Here is a 9,795-nt window from a genome sequence, read left to right as displayed (position 1 = left end):
TTTATGTCGATTCTTTTTATAGTTATGGTTAACTTGATGATAATTTTGTTGATTTTTAAAGTGTTTAGATTTTGAATTTGATTTGGGTTTGTATTTTGAATTTTGGTTTGGTTTATTTGATTTTATATAATGTATTTTTTCTTTAGGTATATAATATTGATTGAGTGCTACTTGCGTGGTTAAGCACGCTTTCGGAACCCAAGCTTGATTAGTTGATTTGTATTGAGTTATTAATGACTTAAAAGTTTTATTTGAGTTTGACTTGTATCCGAGTCTGGTTTTATTATAACATGCTTTTTGATTCTTCAGGATTAAGTCAAGATTTTTTGATCTTGTTGTGAATTTTTCTAACATTCTTTTTAAACTGTTGATCTCATTTTTTAGTGATAAATTCTCCTCCTCAAGTGTTAGATCTTGAGTTGGATCTGAATTTTTGATTTGTTCCTTGAGGTTTTGATTTTCCTCAAGAAGTGATTTGTTTTCATTTTCTATTTTGGTTAATTTAATATTTAAACAGGAAATAATTCTAAAAAATTTTTTGTTTAAATTAAAATATACCTCATTCGGGCCTTCGGAAACGAGTACGGACTCGTGGCTTGTTTCGGGTTCAGACCCGTCTTCATCTTCCGACTCGTCTTCTGTTTCAGCTTCGCGGGCCATCAGTGCGAGGTGGCTCTGATGTTTCTGCTCTTCTTCCTCTGATTCGTCCGAGGAGTCGTCCCACGTTGCTTTGAGTGCCTTCTTTCTGGTTGGCTTTGGTTTGTCGAACTTTAGTTTTGGGCATTCGTTCTTGTAGTGTCCCTTTTTATTGCAGCCGTAGCAAGTCACGTTCTTTTGTTCTGAGGGAGAACTGATCTTTTGAAGGTCCTTTTTGCTGAAGCTCCTTTTTCTCCTGGTGAACATTTTTCTTACCAAGTTCACCAGGTGTTCTTCGTCTTCGGAGTCTTGGTCGGAGTCTTCTTCAAATTCAGGCTTGCTTTTCTTTTCTTTGGAGGAACCTGCAAATAAAGCTACACCTTTCTCGGCTCCAGCATTAGTTTGTTCGTGTAATTCTAATTCACAGAAAAGCTCATCTAATTTTAATTTAGAAAGATTCTTAGAAATTTTGTAGGCATCCACTATTGATGCCCACAAACTATTACGTGGAAAGGCGTTTAATGCGTACCTTATTAAGTCTCTATTATCCATCTGGTGGCCTATCGCATGAAGCCCGTTGAGGATATCCTTGATCCTCGCGTGGAGCTGATTCGCCGTTTCACCTTCCTGCATTTTTATATTAAAAATTTTATTCAAGAGCAAGTCTCGTTTGGTTACCTTGGCGTCGCTCGTTCCCTCGTGCAGCTCGATCAATTTGTCCCACAGCTCTTTAGCGTTTTTGTGTGGACCGACTCTGTTTAGTTCTTCTCTTGTTAATCCGCACTGTAGAGTGTTGATTGCTTTATTTTCTGTTGATGCTTTCTTCTTCAAAACAGCTGTCTAGTCTTCAGGATCCAGTATATTCCCGGAAGTGTCTGCTGGAATTTTGTAGGGCCTTGTAACGCTCATCCACTGGTCGAAGTCTGTTTTGAGGTAGACCTCCATGCGCTTCTTCCAGTACGGAAAATCGTCCCCGTTAAAAAGTGGAGGTCGTACTGTGCTGAAGCCTTCTTGTTGGGACATCCTGTACACAGATAAATAACCAAAAAAAATCCCAAGACTTGGTCTTGGATTAGTAGTGCGGGAAGAGAGAATAAAAAAAATCTAGAATAGTGTTGCACCAATTTAGATTTAGTTAAAAAAATTTAGAATTAGACTGAAAACAGAAAGAAAAAATTCACCCCCAGTCTGATTGGTGGTTGCACCGAATCAGAGCGATACCTGCTCTGATACCACTTGTAGGACCGTTAGATTCGATAGAGGGGGGGTGAATATCGATTAGAAATTTTAGAGTATAAACGCAGCGGAAAAGTAAAATAGACACAAATGTTTTTTACTTCGTTCGGACCCTGTGACGACTCCTACTCGAAGGCCCGTGGTCCTTGACCACTTTCGTTGGGCAATCACTAACAAGTCGAAATATGATTACAGAATGAATACAGGAAATGCTAGTGAAAATAAAGCAATACCGACAAGGAAATTAAATAAAAACCGAAGGAGCACTTTGTCGGAGCGTTGTTGGTGTCGCACTAAACGTCGAGCAGCAAGACCAGCAGTAGAAGAGTTCTCAGATTAATTATTGATTCTGAAGCTCCTGCTTGGGGCTTCTTTTATATGCTGCTCCGGGCGCTTGGATTCCTTCCGGGCGCCTGGAATGTGACGTAGCTGCTCAAACCGAGATGCTCCACGTGGCGACGACTTGGCTGGATAGAATTTGCCTTCCGGGCGCCCGGATCCCTTCCGGGCGCCCGGACCTCCTAGCGCCCGGACCACCTTGTTCCAGAAATCTCCTTTTTCCTACAAAACAAAGTTAATCCGAGGCAATGTATATCCTGCAAAACAGATTGTTAGCACATTTTATCATAGTAGGAATTAGCACAAGTAGTATGACTTAGATTCCGTCTTTCCGAGACCGGAATCTAGTCATGATCTCGACTTAGACATCCGAAATGGTTCTAAGCCGGATCGACGCCTAATGTTCCCTTCCCGGGAACGCGTCCTCGCAGTCACTCCCCTCCAGTGACTTACCTCACTTACCTGCCAGACGTCCGGTCAGCCCTTCGACCTGTCTGGACTTCTTGCCAGCTATCCGGTCAGCCCGTCGACCTAGCTAGACTTCTTGCCAAGCGTCCGGTCAGCCCGTCGACCCGCTTGGACTTCTCGCCAGCTATCCGGTCAGCCCGTCGACCTAGCTGGACTTCTCGCCAAGCGTCCGGTCAGCCCGTCGACCCGCTTGGACTTCTTGCCAGCTATCCGGTCAGCCCGTCGACCTAGCTGGACTTATCCTGCACACTCGATCAGAGTGTTAGATAACGACGAACCTAACTTAACCTGATTTGTCATTCATCAAAACCTGGGTTAGACCGTTAGTGCTAACCGCACCAACACATATCATATCATGAACATAGCATAACATATTATGAGCATAGAACTTAACAAATCACATATCAAAGACTATACATCATGAGAAAACATAAGCATGCTTGGTTAGATTCACTCTAAACCCAATTATCCACCTTGGCCGAAGCTTTGCTAAATGGATTTCCTTTTTTTTTTTTCACTATAAGAAGTATGAAACTAAGCCACCCATAGATAAATAACCAAACATCATATAGGCATAAACAAGCATGGTTTGTTGCAAGGCATGGCTTTAAATCTCAACACTTACTTGGCCGAACCTTAAGGTGAAGTTCTAGGTTTCATTTGTGTAACATGAAGCATAAAACTTATCTAACCATATACAAAGGATCATGATTAGGTTTCAAAACTTTACCCTAGGCTTGGCATTCCTTCTTGGCCGAGACCTTCATTTAGGGTTTTAGGTTTTCTAATGCAACATGTAACATAATGACTTAACTTAACCACATACAAGATATTATACTTCATGAACAAGCATAAATAAGCATGATTGGATTTCAAATTTTGACCCTAAGCTTGATATCATGTCTTGGCCGAAACTTCACATTAGGGTTTCCATCATTTTTGTTACCACATGAAGCATAACAATCTAAGCTATCAACATATAAAAAATTTATATATCATGAAGAAGCATGAACAACATATTTCCTTTACAAAAATTTTGCCCTAACCCTTGTAACCCATCTTGGTCGAAACTTCCATTAGGGTTTTTCATCATTTTTGTTACCACATGAAGCATAACAATCTAAGCTATCAACATAAAAAAATTCATATATCATGTAGAAGCATAAATAACATATTCCCTTTTAAACATTTTTTCTCTAACTCTTGTAACTCATCTTGGCCGAAACTTACATGGAGGTTTTCATCATTTCTGTTATCACATGAAGCATAAAGACCTAAGCTATCAACATATAAAAATTCATATATCATGTAGAAGCATAAATAACATATTCCCTTTTCAAAATTTTTACTCTAACTCTTGTAACTCTTCTTGTCCGAATCTTACATGGAGGTTCTTCATCATTTTTGTTATCACATGAAGCATAAAAACCTAAGCTATCAACATATAAAAATTCATATATCATGTAGAAGCATAAATAACATATTCCCTTTTCAAAATTTTTGCTCTAACTCTTGTAACTCATCTTGGCCGAAACTTACATGGAGGTTTTCATCATTTTTGTTATCACATGAAGCATAAAAACCTAAGCTATCAACATATAAAAAATTCATATATCATGTAGAAGCATAAATAACATATTCCCTTTTCAAAATTTTTACTCTAACTCTTGTAACTCATCTTGGCCGAAACTTACATGGAGGTTTTCATCATTTTTGTTATCACATGAAGAATAAAAACCTAAGCTATCAACATATAAAAATTCATATATCATGTAGAAGCATAAATAACATATTCCCCTTTTAAAAAAAAACAAGAACATCTACATATACAATGATCGACAACTACTTGTACTGCAGTGAGAGGATACTCACATCTTTTGCTTGATTTCCTTAGGGAATTAACCTTGATTTGTGGAGCTTTCCTAGAGAGAAGTTTTCCTTTGCTAGGGTTTCAGCAATGAAGGTGGGGAGAAGAAGCTTGGTCACGGTGGAGAGGAGGAGGAAGGGAGGAAGAGAGAAAAATGAACTCTCTTCTTTAATTTCTCCTTTTATTCTACATGAGAGGAGGAAGGGAAAATACATTTTTCCTTCTCCTTTCTTTTACTCACTCTAAATGAAAGAAGAAGCAAGACTCATCTTTTCATTTGAGAGGAAGAAGTCAACTCCAATTTCTCCTTCTAAGTGAAGAGAGCTTTCACTTCCTTACCTTTAACTATGATTTCCCTCTCCTTTCTAACAATAATTACTCTTGTTCTATTGGTTAACACATACATGTATCTAGTAAGAGATCCAAGGTTCAACCTTGGTCATCTCTTTTTGGTTCTCTTATTTTATTATTATTTTTTAAATTTTACATATAACGCCTATTTATTTTTATTCATGACAAAAATATCTAAAATCTTGCTAATTACCTTATGGGTGTTACATCTTCGAAGAAGCACATCAACAAGCGCAACGAGCTATTCACCCACCCCTCCATTTCAACCCTAACAAGTGGTTTTAGAGCGAGGTCGTTCTTTACGGGAATCATCGCCGGAAGGGGCAACAAGGCTAGAGGGTGAAGTAGTTGAAGCAAGTTCATCAAGTCAAAGACTTCATCTAAAGTTCAACTTCAAATGGAATTCCAAGATGGACTTGGATATGATACGAGGATGCCTCCACCATGCACTTCAACAAGCTTCGATCTCTAGAAATCAAGGATAAAAAATTTCTTAATGGTGGAGATAGAGCAATGGTTTGCTCTCTTGGAAGGCTTTGAAGCTCCAACAAATTCAAAGGGAAAAATTCTCAAGAGGAGCAAGTGGAGCCAAGAGCAAATTCAAAGGAGCGAGACAAATGACAAAGTGACCAAGCTATTGGTCAATTTATTGCCAAGCAATATTTTGGCTCAAGTTAGAGAATTCAAGGATGTCAAGGAGCTTTGGAGTAAATTGGCAAAGATTCATGAAGTCCCTCCACTGTACCAAATCAAGAAGAAACCAAGGAGGGCGATGTTGGTGCAATTTCCAGTAGGTCAAGGTTGACCTAGTTGACCAAGCGTAAACCTTGGTCATGGTTTCGATGTTTGACAATACAGAAATACATGTAGACATGGACAATGCAGGTGCAGTTGTCCATACGGAGAGATACTGATCAAGGTCTGATCAGGTTGAATGAAGAAGAGTCAAGTAGGTCAAGGTTGACCGGATACTTGACTGCGAAGTCCTAACTGGGATGTTAGGAAGAATGAAAATCCTAGTGAGTGAAGCTAGGTGAAAGGGAAAGTCCTGGTGAGTGAAGCCAGGCAGTTGGAAAAGTCCTGGTGAGTGAAGCCAGGAAGTTCGGAAAGTCCTGGTGAGTGAAACCAGGCAGTTCGGAAAGTCCTGGTGAGTGAAACCAGGCAGTTCGGAAAGTCCTGGTGAGTGAAGCCAGGTGAAAGCCACAGTGAGTGAAGCCAGGTGGAAAGTCCTGGTGAGTGAAGCCAGGCAGTTGGAAAGTCCTGGTGAGTGAAGCCGGGCAGATTGGAAAACCTGGTGAGTGAAGCCAGGTGAAAACCCTAGTGAGTGAAGCTAGGTGAAAGTCCTGGTGAGTGAAGCCGGGCAAGGGAAAATCCAGATGGATCAAGGGTGATCAGACATCTGGTATTGTGAAGGTCAAGTAGGTCAAGGGAGTGACCGGATACTTGGCACGAAGAGAAAAGTCCAAGTGGGTCAAAAGGATTGACCGGACACTTGGTGGGGAGTCTTAGCAGGTCAAGGGAGTGACCGGATGCTAAGCATGATGTACCAATAGGTCAAGGTTGACCGGATATTGGTTTGAAGGTTTGGAACTTGGTTTGGGCAAAAACCAAGCTCTGGATCGGTCTGCAGACCGATCCAGCGATACGTTTGTGTATCTGATCGATCTGGTGACCGATCAGATAACAAACAGAAGGGTTCTGTAAGACATCTGATCGGTCTGGAGACCGATCAGAAGAGTCGAGAAGAGAAACAGGATGCATGCTGATCGGTCCCTGGACCGATCAGAGGTATCCTGGACCGATCAGGCTTCAGCCTGATCGGTCCAGAACTATCCGTTGTGAGCCAACGGTCTTCTGTCTTCTGGCTTCTTCTTCGCAGGTGGATGCAGGTATAAGAGGGCTGAGGGCTTCTACAGTGGAGTAACTCTCTCACTCTTCTTCTGGTCCGAAGCTTCTGCTTCTTCACTGCTGTGCTCTTGAGCTTTGCTGAGCTCCGAAGCTTCGGGTGAGCTTCTTCGACTGAGTTGCTTGTTGGCATTCGTCCGTGAAGTTGGTGCTTCATCCGGGACTTCAGTCGACGAGAAGGCAAGCGAGTATTTGTACATTCATTGTGTATTTTGTTCTTGCTCTTCTTTGTATTTCCATATTGCTGTTGCAAGTTATTGTGGCGAGGTTTCTCCACCCATAAGGAGTTTATATTAGCCGGTTTTCCGGGGACTCATCCACCGACGGATTGATAGGCTTCGTCCACCTTACGGACACGCCGAGGAGTAGGAGTATCATCTCCGAACCTCGTTACATCTTCGTGTTGAGGTTTGCTTCTCTTTTTTCGTTTCTATTTGTTATTTCCGCTGCACTAACCCTAATCGTAGGAAGAAACGAAAGAAATTGAGGTCGGCTATTCACACCCCCCTCTCTAGCCGCGACCATCGATCCTAACAAGTGGTATCAGAGCGAGGTCGCTCTTCGTTGGATCAACACCCGGGGGAGCACGAGCTAGAGAATGGAGTTATTTGGAGAAGACGTCACAATTCCACCTTTCTATGATCGCGACGACTTCGCGTTTTGGAAGGTAAGAATGAAGTACTTTCTTATGACTAACCTTGAAAATTAGAGTTGTGTTCAATTAGGTTTCAAGCCTCCGATGGACAAGAAAGGAGAAACCCTAGAGAAGAAGGAGTGGACCAAGGAACAAGTCCATCAATCCCTAGTCAACGATGAGGTATTGAAAATTTTTGAATTTTCTTTACCTAATGATGTTTTGTGTAGGATAGGTGGATATAACGATGCCAAGGAGTTATGGAACAACTTGGCAAAGTTCCATGAGGAGAACTCCACTTCAAGCCATGAAGAGGAGTCAAGCGAGCCAAGGAGTTCACATCATGGAGGGATGGATTTAGAAGTTGAGGGCTACTCAACATCTAAAGAAGAAGAGGAGGAGAGTTCTTCTTCAAGTTCGGAGCAAGAAGAAGAAGCGTCTACCTCCGGAAGGGATGAAGGAGAGAGCGTTCATCCATCCTCAACTCTAGGTAACTCAAGCCATTTAATTTCTAGTAAATTACACATAATGTGCTTTGAGTGTAGGGAATTTGGACATTACAAGAGTAAATGTCCAAAGAGGGTTAGAAAGACTCCACCGGCGCCAAAGGTCAAGGAAGCCGGAGTCCCAACATGCAAGGGCAAGGAGCACGTGGTGTGCTTCCAATGCAAGCGAAGGGGACACTATAGGAGCCAATGTCCGAGGGGGAGGCAATCTCACAAGGACAAGAGACCGAGCACATCGATAGGGGGAGCTAAGGCAAACCCTAAGGTAATCTCTAAGGCACATTATTGCAATACTAGTAAGATGCATGCTAGTAGTTTGATTGCAATTGACAATAATGATAAGCATGATAATTATAGAAATCGATACACATGCTTAGGTGCCAAACATGTGAGCCTAGATAAGCATAACACTAGGAAAGCCAACCCTAGAATTAACTCATCTAAGGTTAGGGAGAACCTAGGTAGAAATCCCAAATCAACTAGACACATGCCTAGGAATACCTCAAAGAAAAATGAAAAATTAAAAATTGAGGTATTAGAGAAGGAGAATCAAGTCTTGAGGTCAAGACTTGATACTTTGGAAAAGGCTCTTAAGAACTTGGAGAAGTCATCTCTAGGGTTTAAGGGTCAAAAACCAATGTCCAAGGACAAGAAAGGTTTGGGTCACAAACCTAAGTCCCAAGTGGTCAAGCCCACTTATCATAATGTTCCATTTGATTATGGAACAAGACCTAGGGCTAGAAAGACCATCACCAAGGTCACAAGGGGAGTCACCCCTAGAGTTGATCTTGATGAGTCCCAAATGACCAAGGCTTTAAAGCCTAGGAGGGTCATTAGAAGGGTTGCTAGGGAAGTCATCCCTAGTGAATACTTAGTGAACCCAATGAGCTCCAATAGGTATTGGGTTCCTAGGAGCATGATTCCATCACGCTAGATGAGTTAGGGTGTGCCAACCTTACTTGAATAGGTAGTTAACCTAATCATGGCAAAAGGTGGCACTTTAGGAATTTTCAAGGTGTAATCAAGCCTTGGAAATAAAATGGAAAATTATTCCTAAGGTGTTTAGGATGTGCCAATCACAATTGAAGAGTTTTCTAGGGTCAATCTAATTAGCACATAGTGATCTAAAAATCTTTGGTATAAGATGCTAGGTCTATTACACTTAGGAATATAGAACCTATGACAAAATGATCAAAATTATCAAAAATGGCAACTAAGGCTAGAATTAGGTATTTTCTATACCTTTATGTGCTATTTGCCATATAATGTTTGCCATATGCCATGTCATGACATCATATTTATCTTATGATCATTTAAAACGTCATGATAATGCTTAGGTTATTTATATGTCATGCCCTAATTAAGTTTCATACTTTATGACATGACATCATGACATTGGCACATGCTTTTACTTATGATATCATTATATGCCATGTCATCATCTTTTGCATTTAAAATCAATTAATTTGATTTAAGGACAAAAACACAATTTGATATGGAGATCAAATTGTTATTTAGAAAATGCATGAGAACTTAGCCTAAGATGACCTAAACCCATATCTCACATCAAAATTGACTTGGATGTGTTTGATACATCTTAGATGTGTGTGAGATATTAGGATGATGAGTTAGGAACAAGGTGCATAGTTCGTGTACCTAGATGAGCCTAATTCAAAATTGGGGATCATAGGGAAAGCTTGTGTACAAGTCATGTACATTTAGCCCTAAGATTATGGTCCTAAATTAAATGGTTTAAAATCATTTCAAAATTGATTTGAAAAACCTTGATGAAGCTTTTCTAGTGATAGCATTCATCATTGAGCAAAGTGATACAAAATGAGTTAACTTTGAGC

This window comes from Zingiber officinale, chromosome 8A (assembly GCF_018446385.1).
Source record: "Zingiber officinale cultivar Zhangliang chromosome 8A, Zo_v1.1, whole genome shotgun sequence".
NCBI classification, from domain to species: domain Eukaryota; kingdom Viridiplantae; phylum Streptophyta; class Magnoliopsida; order Zingiberales; family Zingiberaceae; genus Zingiber; species Zingiber officinale.
Note: the sequence above shows the minus strand (reverse complement) of the source record.